This window comes from Arachis hypogaea, chromosome 15 (genome assembly GCF_003086295.3).
Source record: "Arachis hypogaea cultivar Tifrunner chromosome 15, arahy.Tifrunner.gnm2.J5K5, whole genome shotgun sequence".
NCBI lineage: Eukaryota > Viridiplantae > Streptophyta > Magnoliopsida > Fabales > Fabaceae > Arachis > Arachis hypogaea.
In genome coordinates, this window is record NC_092050.1 from 28,106,691 (window position 1) to 28,115,023 (window position 8,333).

Genomic DNA, 8,333 nt, shown 5'->3' on the forward strand with positions numbered 1-8,333 from the left:
TCATTGAAGGAAACTATAGTGATAGAACTTCCAATGTCCAACCTTGGCCAAGGCCTTCAAGATTAATTGATTGTTGTTCACCTTTGTTAGCACTTTTATGCCACATTCTTGAAACCATAAAAAAAACCATTTAACCAATAACCTGCATCCTTGTAGCATTCCTAGGGAAGAACGACTCGGGAGATTAATACTCTCAGTTATTGATTTGATTTGTTTGGTGATAGATTTTGAGTCGGTTTAGACTATGCTACGATTGATTACTTAATAATTTCTATACCGGCAAAAATTCAATCATCAACGTACAAAAGTTGAAGTTTCAAATATAAATAATTAGCCACCCAAATATTAATGGACATTCACTTCATACATCCTTATCACAACAAAAATTATAGTTATATAGAAGACCGAAACTCATTGTTTGAGCTGATGTGAGAGACATAAAAATTACTAAAATACACATCTTTAATTAAATACACTTTTATGTTAATTTTTTTTAATTTAATCAATGCAATGAAGGAAACATAATACATATATATTAAACAGTTATATAATAAAAATGAATTAATTTTAACATAATAATGTATACACTATGAATTTTAATTTAATGACTATATACACAACTAGAAAATTGATTAATACAGACAGATTTACAGACGGATTTAGTCTTTATTACAGACGGATTTTTGGTTACCGACGAAATTACCGATGGATTTTGTCCCTCTGTAAAAATCCCATCGGAAATTATTTACCGATGGATTTTTTTTCCGTCGAAAAATTACAGACGGATTTTTACTAATTACCGACGGATTTTTCTTCTGTAAATTCTGCATCCATTTTTTCGAAGGCGACGAACATTCCGACGGATTTTTCGTCTGTAATTACAGACGAATTTTCAGATGGATTTTTCGTCTGTAATTACAGACGGATTTTCAGACGGATTTTCCGTCTGTAATTTGAACTTTAGAAAATCATCTGCACTCTGATTAAAGACAGAAAATCCGTCTGTAAATCCGTCGGTAAGGTAAAATATATATTTTTTAATTTTTCTATTACAAAAATAAACCTATTTTCATACAAAATAAATATAAATTTAATAAATACAATTTTTTATCTATTTTGTATTCGAATATTTATAATATTTCAAAAAATAAACAAATTCATCGTATTATCAAACTAAAAGAATAGTACTATAAACAAGCAAATTAATATAATTTAAAACATAAACAAAGTGTATTAATACATTAACTATAATATTAAGTAACAACTATACATCAAAGTGTGTTGATACATCAACTATAATTCATAACAAACAAATATTTAATTAAAAGAGTATGTAGTCAAATCTTATGGAATAAAAAATCTCTTGGCGTGTATATTTGCCATGCCAAGCCAAGCCAAGCTAAACAGATCATGCTGGAACTGCATAGGTTCTTCCTCTAAATGAGACAGTTGCATCGGTGGTAGTGTTGGCATTGGTCAAGAAGCAACTTGATGATTTGTTTGAGGCATACACAGTGGCCTGAAATAATTATTTTTGAAAAGTAATTATTCATTATTGCTCTAATTCAATTAGAGGAAAAAATACTGCAGTGTTGTAATTTTGTTTTCATGTATTTTGGTACCGTGATAGAGTTGTAGAATTTCTCCTCTAAAAGATTTCCGGAAAAACAAGAACTCGCGCTCGCCATCGACTAAGCGTGACAAAAGCTAATGCAGTTCTAGCTTCAGAGTCAAACCCGCACGCTAGATGTATCAACAAAGTTCTGCTTTAAAATATCACATAACATATACCCGAATTCATCCTTTCCTACCTGAAACACACAGATGGCAAGGAATTAAGCTCTGATTATCTATTCAAGAAAATCAAGGCAGCGTTTTCCTACATGAGACATTCCTAACAGAATAAGCACTTGCTCTTGCAACCTCAGATGCTTCCTGCAGTCACTTCAACGGTTACTAAAAGTTGTTGAAATTGAAGATTTTATTTGAACTTAAAAACGAATGCCACAGCATCCAAACAATTTCTATAAAACAAACCTCTAATAAAGAAGCGCCCCACTTAAATGCTCCCAGGTTCATGCAATCTTTTGCTAAACAAAGAAGCCCCAAAGCAAGCCCATATTGTGCTGGCACACATTGTGATGAAATCTCCAAAGCTTGTCAAAATTGTTCAACTCCCTTTCATGTAGAAAAACCCGAAGACAATTTCACAGATAGTTATAGAATATAAACCATTGGATGTGGTTGAACAGCTTCCAGAAATTCATGAAAGGATTTGCAAAAAAATAGAATTCATTATTATCGAAGAGTACCTTCCTAAATGAACCAAGTGTCAACGAGATATTTTCGCTTTCAACCAAAGCAAAGACCATCTTATCATCCAACTCGATGGCACGGCCATAAGACTGATGGAGAATTCAAAAGTAAGTTGGTGGTTGAGGAATTAATCATCCAGAAGATTTAAGAGGAACCCAAACAGAAGGTACCTTTATGGCTGCAGTATACCTTCCCAATTGCTGATAAGCAAGGCCCAAAGCCTGAAAAAGTTTTAGATACTAAAAAAATCTTGTATTTTGCAGCCAAAATATTTTTCACAATGACAAAGTTCAAATCCAGTGATGCTTTAGCATGTAGAAGACCACCCATTTCAGTCACAATCTCTTCTATCTTAAGCTAAGAAAATGGAACACACAAAAGCACCAGGGATGTAATGTCTGACAAAGAAAGCACATTAATACCAAAAGCAAGTTGAATTTTTTTAAAAAAATGTTACCTGATCTTCATCTGAATGAATGGAATCTACTGCAGCAGAAGAAAACTCTACAACAAGCAACATAAAAAAAAAAGAGTTAATTTATATATCTCAATCCATAAAGCAAGTAGATTCAAACAGCGAAAAATGAAAAGCTGAATAAACAGAGTTAAATAAGGAAAAGAAATTATCTGAATAATGAATGAAGGAGCAAATAAAACTAAAAAAAAAACAAATTGCAAGGATGATGAACACGCTACAGCACAACAGATCCACAGTTAACCATACCAACCATTTTTTTACTGTGTAATAAAAAAGAAAATCAAAAGGTAAATATGTATTCCCAAACAGATATAATTGTTCCCCGGAAATAAGAGAAATGAATAAAATGCATACTACAACAACCACCAAATAGCAAGTGAAAAGGATGATGTCCAGAATCATAACTACCTGTGAATGCCCAACTATGAATAGCTTTGAATTTGTTACTGAATATATGTAATTGATCATTTCTGCCATATCATACAGGGCTAATTCCTGCCAGTTCCAATCCCAGAATTTCTATCAAGGGACCAAAGTTGAATCAATCACATGATGCACTGTACAAACTCTGGCTCTAACAATTCCAATAAAAAGTGGATTCTGCGTATTTAGAAAGTATTTAGAACATAACCATTCATCAGAAAGCTGTCCCTAAAAAGTGAATTCTGCGTAGTTATCACTGTATGTATAATCAAATCATTTGTTTATTCATTGATCATATAGCACTATTAGTTTGCAACCAAGGAAACAATTGCAATAAACACCTTTTTTGTATATATAAAAAGGATTTTGGAAAGCCTTTCAACTTCCCTGAAATTGGTATAAGCTGATAAACAAGGGCATTATATATGCCAATGTATAAGCTGATAAGGGAGGCAGAGAAACACAAATTAACACTTAAATAAAGCAAATTATAGAATAACAAATTATATTAGCATCTAGAAGTTCTCTAACAGCATCATCAACATTTTTAGCAGTTTGTTTTACCTGATTAACACAGATACATACCAACAATTATCCAATGTAAAATAAAGAGAATTGCAAGAATTAGTTAATGATTAGAAATTAAACAAACCAATAATTGTCCCTCTTTGGCAGTATCATCTGCAATGCAGTTGTGAAGAGGCTCCAATTGTTGGCTACCATCAAGTTGAACACCAATAAAATACTGTACTTCTCCCTGTTAATAAAAACACAATCTTAAAACTGGTTAATTAAATTTAGTATGATTATTTATATGTGTGTGTGCGCGCGCGTGCGTGTTGTACCTTACCTTCTGATCTCGCATAGGTTGCAAATGAAACAAATTCCAAAACTTCTTACCTGAATTATTGAGTAGAAGATAAGAATCTTCAGTAGCAAGTAGAATAATAAGATTTAAATTGTTAAATTTGTTATTTTTCTCTGTAGAGTGCAGACTGCAGAGTAATCAAAGGATATAGAAAGAATAAATGTTAATTAAAGAAGCTTATATTAATTGTTACCACTCTTTGATAATTAATGAGTTGCACAGTAATTTCTATTTGGTTGTCAATGGCCTCTCTAATTTTTTTTCATTGTAGCTCGATCAGTTTCAGGTCCTTGCAGAAATCTAAAATCAACCAAATAGAATCAAGATTAAAATAAGCATCATTATGATCATAGAAACATTTATACATATAATAATTGAAGCCTGTGGAAAAGTTAGAAACAATTGCAATAAAAGTTAGAAGCCATCTTGTGGGTCGTGGCTGATCACTTCTTGTGGCTCGTCACAGCCAATGCAACTATGTTATTCGTGGCAGTGATATGCTACCATAAGGGCATTCACAGCCAAGGGACTCGCCATAGTTGATGCTGCGGGTCACAAGGTTGGTTGGTTCAGAAGACATAAAACTATGGGATATCACACATCATGCAATGCTAGTCTATTCAGAAGACACAAAATACATACAAAGATGGTGTTAAGTGGAAAAATAACTGGTTAAACTTGATGCTTAAATATGTTTGATGCTAGTGGATTAGATGTCAATGATCTGCTTTTTGGTGCATTCTTCAGCCGTCATTCTAACAAGCTAAATCTATTTCTGAAAATTTAGTACTTTATGTTTCAGACTCAGAGAATTAGAAACTATCAAGTAAAGAAATATTAACATGAGTATTTTGACCCCACCAACTTGATCTCGTCTAACAGATCCATCGCCAGTTCTAGCAGATCCTGAGTATTCCTTCTGTATCAATCGAATTGAATCAATGTAACAGACGTAGTCAAGTCACCAAGAGAACCCCACTGCTCAGCCACCCTTTTATATATTATATTTGAAGTCTGAACCCTCTCCAACATACATATTATGCACTGTCATGCTCTGCAACATTCACAATCTCAATTACTATCAACATAATCTCATAATTAGCATATAATTAGAGACATGAAACCCTAACCTTGAGTAGAGGCGTTACAGATCCATCGTTAAGAGTGAAGATATCAAAAATTTAGAAGCAAATTTAGAAGCATAGTGTCAACAAGATCTTGAGCTGTAACACTGAATAACAAGTAAATGATTATCAAACAATGAAAGTTGTAAATAATTATCAAACAAATAGCTCAAATTGAATTACAAATTACTTGAACAAAGCAGAACAGAACAGATTCAACATTCGTCCAAGCAAATGATTCAAACGAAAGCTTCGATTGCAGAAAAAATTCATCAAAATCAGAGTAAATCCGCAGATTCAAACGAAGCACAAAAGTAGAGTATGATAAACCTAAAACTGGCACAGAAAAATTGAGCCCTAAGGTTTATCACAAAGAACAGAATCACAAAATCAGGATTTATATACCTGAAATTTGAGATGGTTACAAGAAGAACTGAGAGAGCGAGTTGAGATTAGATGGAAGAGGTGCCAGAGGGAGCAGATGCGATGAGAGCGTCGGCAGAGAGAGCTCTGCGACGAGAGCGGCGGCGGGGAGATCTCGTAGGACGCAAGGGATGACAGAGAGATTGTGCGATGCAAGCAGCGGCGGCAGCGGCAACGGCCACGGCGGAAGAGAGAAGAGGGTATAGGTTAGGTCTAAATTAAAATTTTCAGACAGAAAATTTTAAATTACAGACGGATTTTCCGTCTGTAATAATTTAATAAAACGCGTATTTTATCTACCTAATTACAGACGAAAAATCCGTCTGTAACCATTCCACGGAAAAAAAATTAATTTTTTCGACGGAATTATAGACGGATTTTCTTTTCCGTCTGTAATTTATGCTAATCTATTTTGTTTGTTTTCCGACAAAAAAATCCCTCTCAAATTCCGTCTGTATTTCAGTGGGATAAAATCCGTTGGAAATATCCGTCTGTAATAACTAATTTTCTAGTAGTGATATATATATTATGAACTAATTTTAAAGTTATATGAACTTAGTGAATTTCTCCTGTTTAATTTTAAAATAATGTCACTTGATATATACATATATAATTGAGGAATAAAAAATATATAATATAAATAAAAGTTATTGAAAACTTAAAATATTTTTATTAATTGGTATATTGATGTAAATTTAATTTAATTATTAATTATTATTTTTTTAACATTTAAAATAATTTATTTGTTATTTATTAAATATTTAAACTAATAATAACCAAGAACAGTGAAGGTAGGTTACCCACTGGAATTCAGTAGATGTGTCCGTTCTTTGCACATGGACACAGAATGTGTGCAGATTCCTAATATCATGCATTCAAATTGCAAACCCATTAGCAATGCTTTCTTCAAAAAAAAAATAAAAATAAATTCAGAATTGGATAATTATTTTCAAATAATTAGAGTAGTGGACATGACATGAACATATATATATATATATATATATATATATATATATATAGTACTATACTACTATAGTAGTGACAGTTTATTTGTCTAGAGTTACTGATATCCGCTTACTTAATCTTCGTCACGAGAATTTTGACGGACACTATTATTGCACGTAATAGTGTATAATTAACACCCACTCTTAGATTGGACCACAACCACTCTCACTATTAATAATGTACGGAAACTTCATACCAAAACAAAAGAAATTATTTAGGTGTCAATAATGTGTCCTCCATCTTCCAATAGTATCAATGACCACCCAAAATTTTATGTGTCTTCTCCTTTTTTAATTTTATTGTTTCTTTATAATATATATAAAAGAATATTTTGTACATGGACTGATACACATGCATGCATGTTTTTAGATGCAAGTTCAAACAAAGTTTATTAGAAGACTAATAAAGTTTAGGCTTAAATAAATTTTTGGTGTTTATTAAGTATATGTTTTTTGGTTTTGCTTTCATAATTTGTTTTTGTTTTGGTCTATTAAATTTAAAAACTATTTAACTTGTTTCGCACATTAATACTTAATGAAACAAAAACTACCGGTTGGGATTAAAATCAAAATGTTTTAGATTTTACGATACCAAAATTTAAAAAATTTACAGGAACAAAACCAAAAAAATAATATTTTATATTGATAAAAAATTAACAACAGAAATTTAAAACTAAAACTTTTTAAATTTTATTGGACCAAGACCAAAAGAAAAATTTACAAAATCAAAATCCAAATCATGTGTTTTATAAAGGGAAAAAAAACTTATTTGGTTTGAACATCCATCAGCAAATATTCAAAACTTTAAACTATATAATAAAGACATTTTGAATAAAATATGAGTTATTACCTGACAATATTTATTCTCTCTATGTATAATTTTACACTTTAAAATTCTCCATAAAATATTAATATGAAATTTTATTCTCCAGAAAAAATATGCTCATTAATTAACAAAGCCATATTTGACAAAAACGTTCTGATTGGTTAATCATGGTGAACAATAATGGATGTAAATTATAGGCAGAAAGAGTTAGTGTGAATCGACAAAGCACACGTAGCTTGAGGAAGTATGTCATGTGATTATGTGAGGCACCAGAATAATTAGGCGACAAAATTGACGATTTATTCCTGTAATTAGCATTTAGCAATATGCTACGGAGCTTAGGGCAGTAGGTAGTTACCTAAAGATAGATATATAATAGGGCCTAGCTGTTCTCTACCAGCAAGATTCCTGGCAAGAGGTCTTTTCCCTATGCATGCAAATATTGCATGGTTAACTCAACCGTCCCATCCACTTCATGCATCTCGATTATATTTTCATATCATATTATCACTACATGGAGTAAAAACCAAGGTTTTGAAAATCAGACTACGGTCATTAATCTGTTTTAGTTACTAGTATACTATTTAACTAGGTGTGTATTTGGATTGTGGTTTGTCAAACTGGAGTTTGAATAAAAGTGATTTTATAGAATTGATTTTGGGTAGAAGTAAGTTTGTGTTAACATAATTTATATTTGACAACTCTTTACCAAAATTGATTTTGATAAAATAAATATTGTTTAGATAATATTAGTTAAAATCACTTTTAGATAGATAATTACTTAAAAGGACATGACATTAAATTATAATATTATTTTTTATGCATGTTTAATTTTTTTATATATTTTTTATATAGTATATTTTTAATACTC

General features: G+C 31.4%; 1 long non-coding RNA gene across 1 annotated transcript; it reads right to left on the reverse strand.

Moving 5' to 3' along the window:
- Window positions 1–1,220: 1,220 nt before the first annotated feature.
- Window positions 1,221–2,546, reverse strand: LOC112746970 (uncharacterized). Its single transcript, XR_003174687.2, has 4 exons — window positions 2,487–2,546; window positions 2,313–2,405; window positions 1,623–2,178; window positions 1,221–1,519 (listed from the first exon to the last, which is right to left on the reverse strand). It is a non-coding gene; the product is annotated as an uncharacterized lncRNA (long non-coding RNA).
- Between the last annotated feature and the right edge of the window lie 5,787 nt (window positions 2,547–8,333).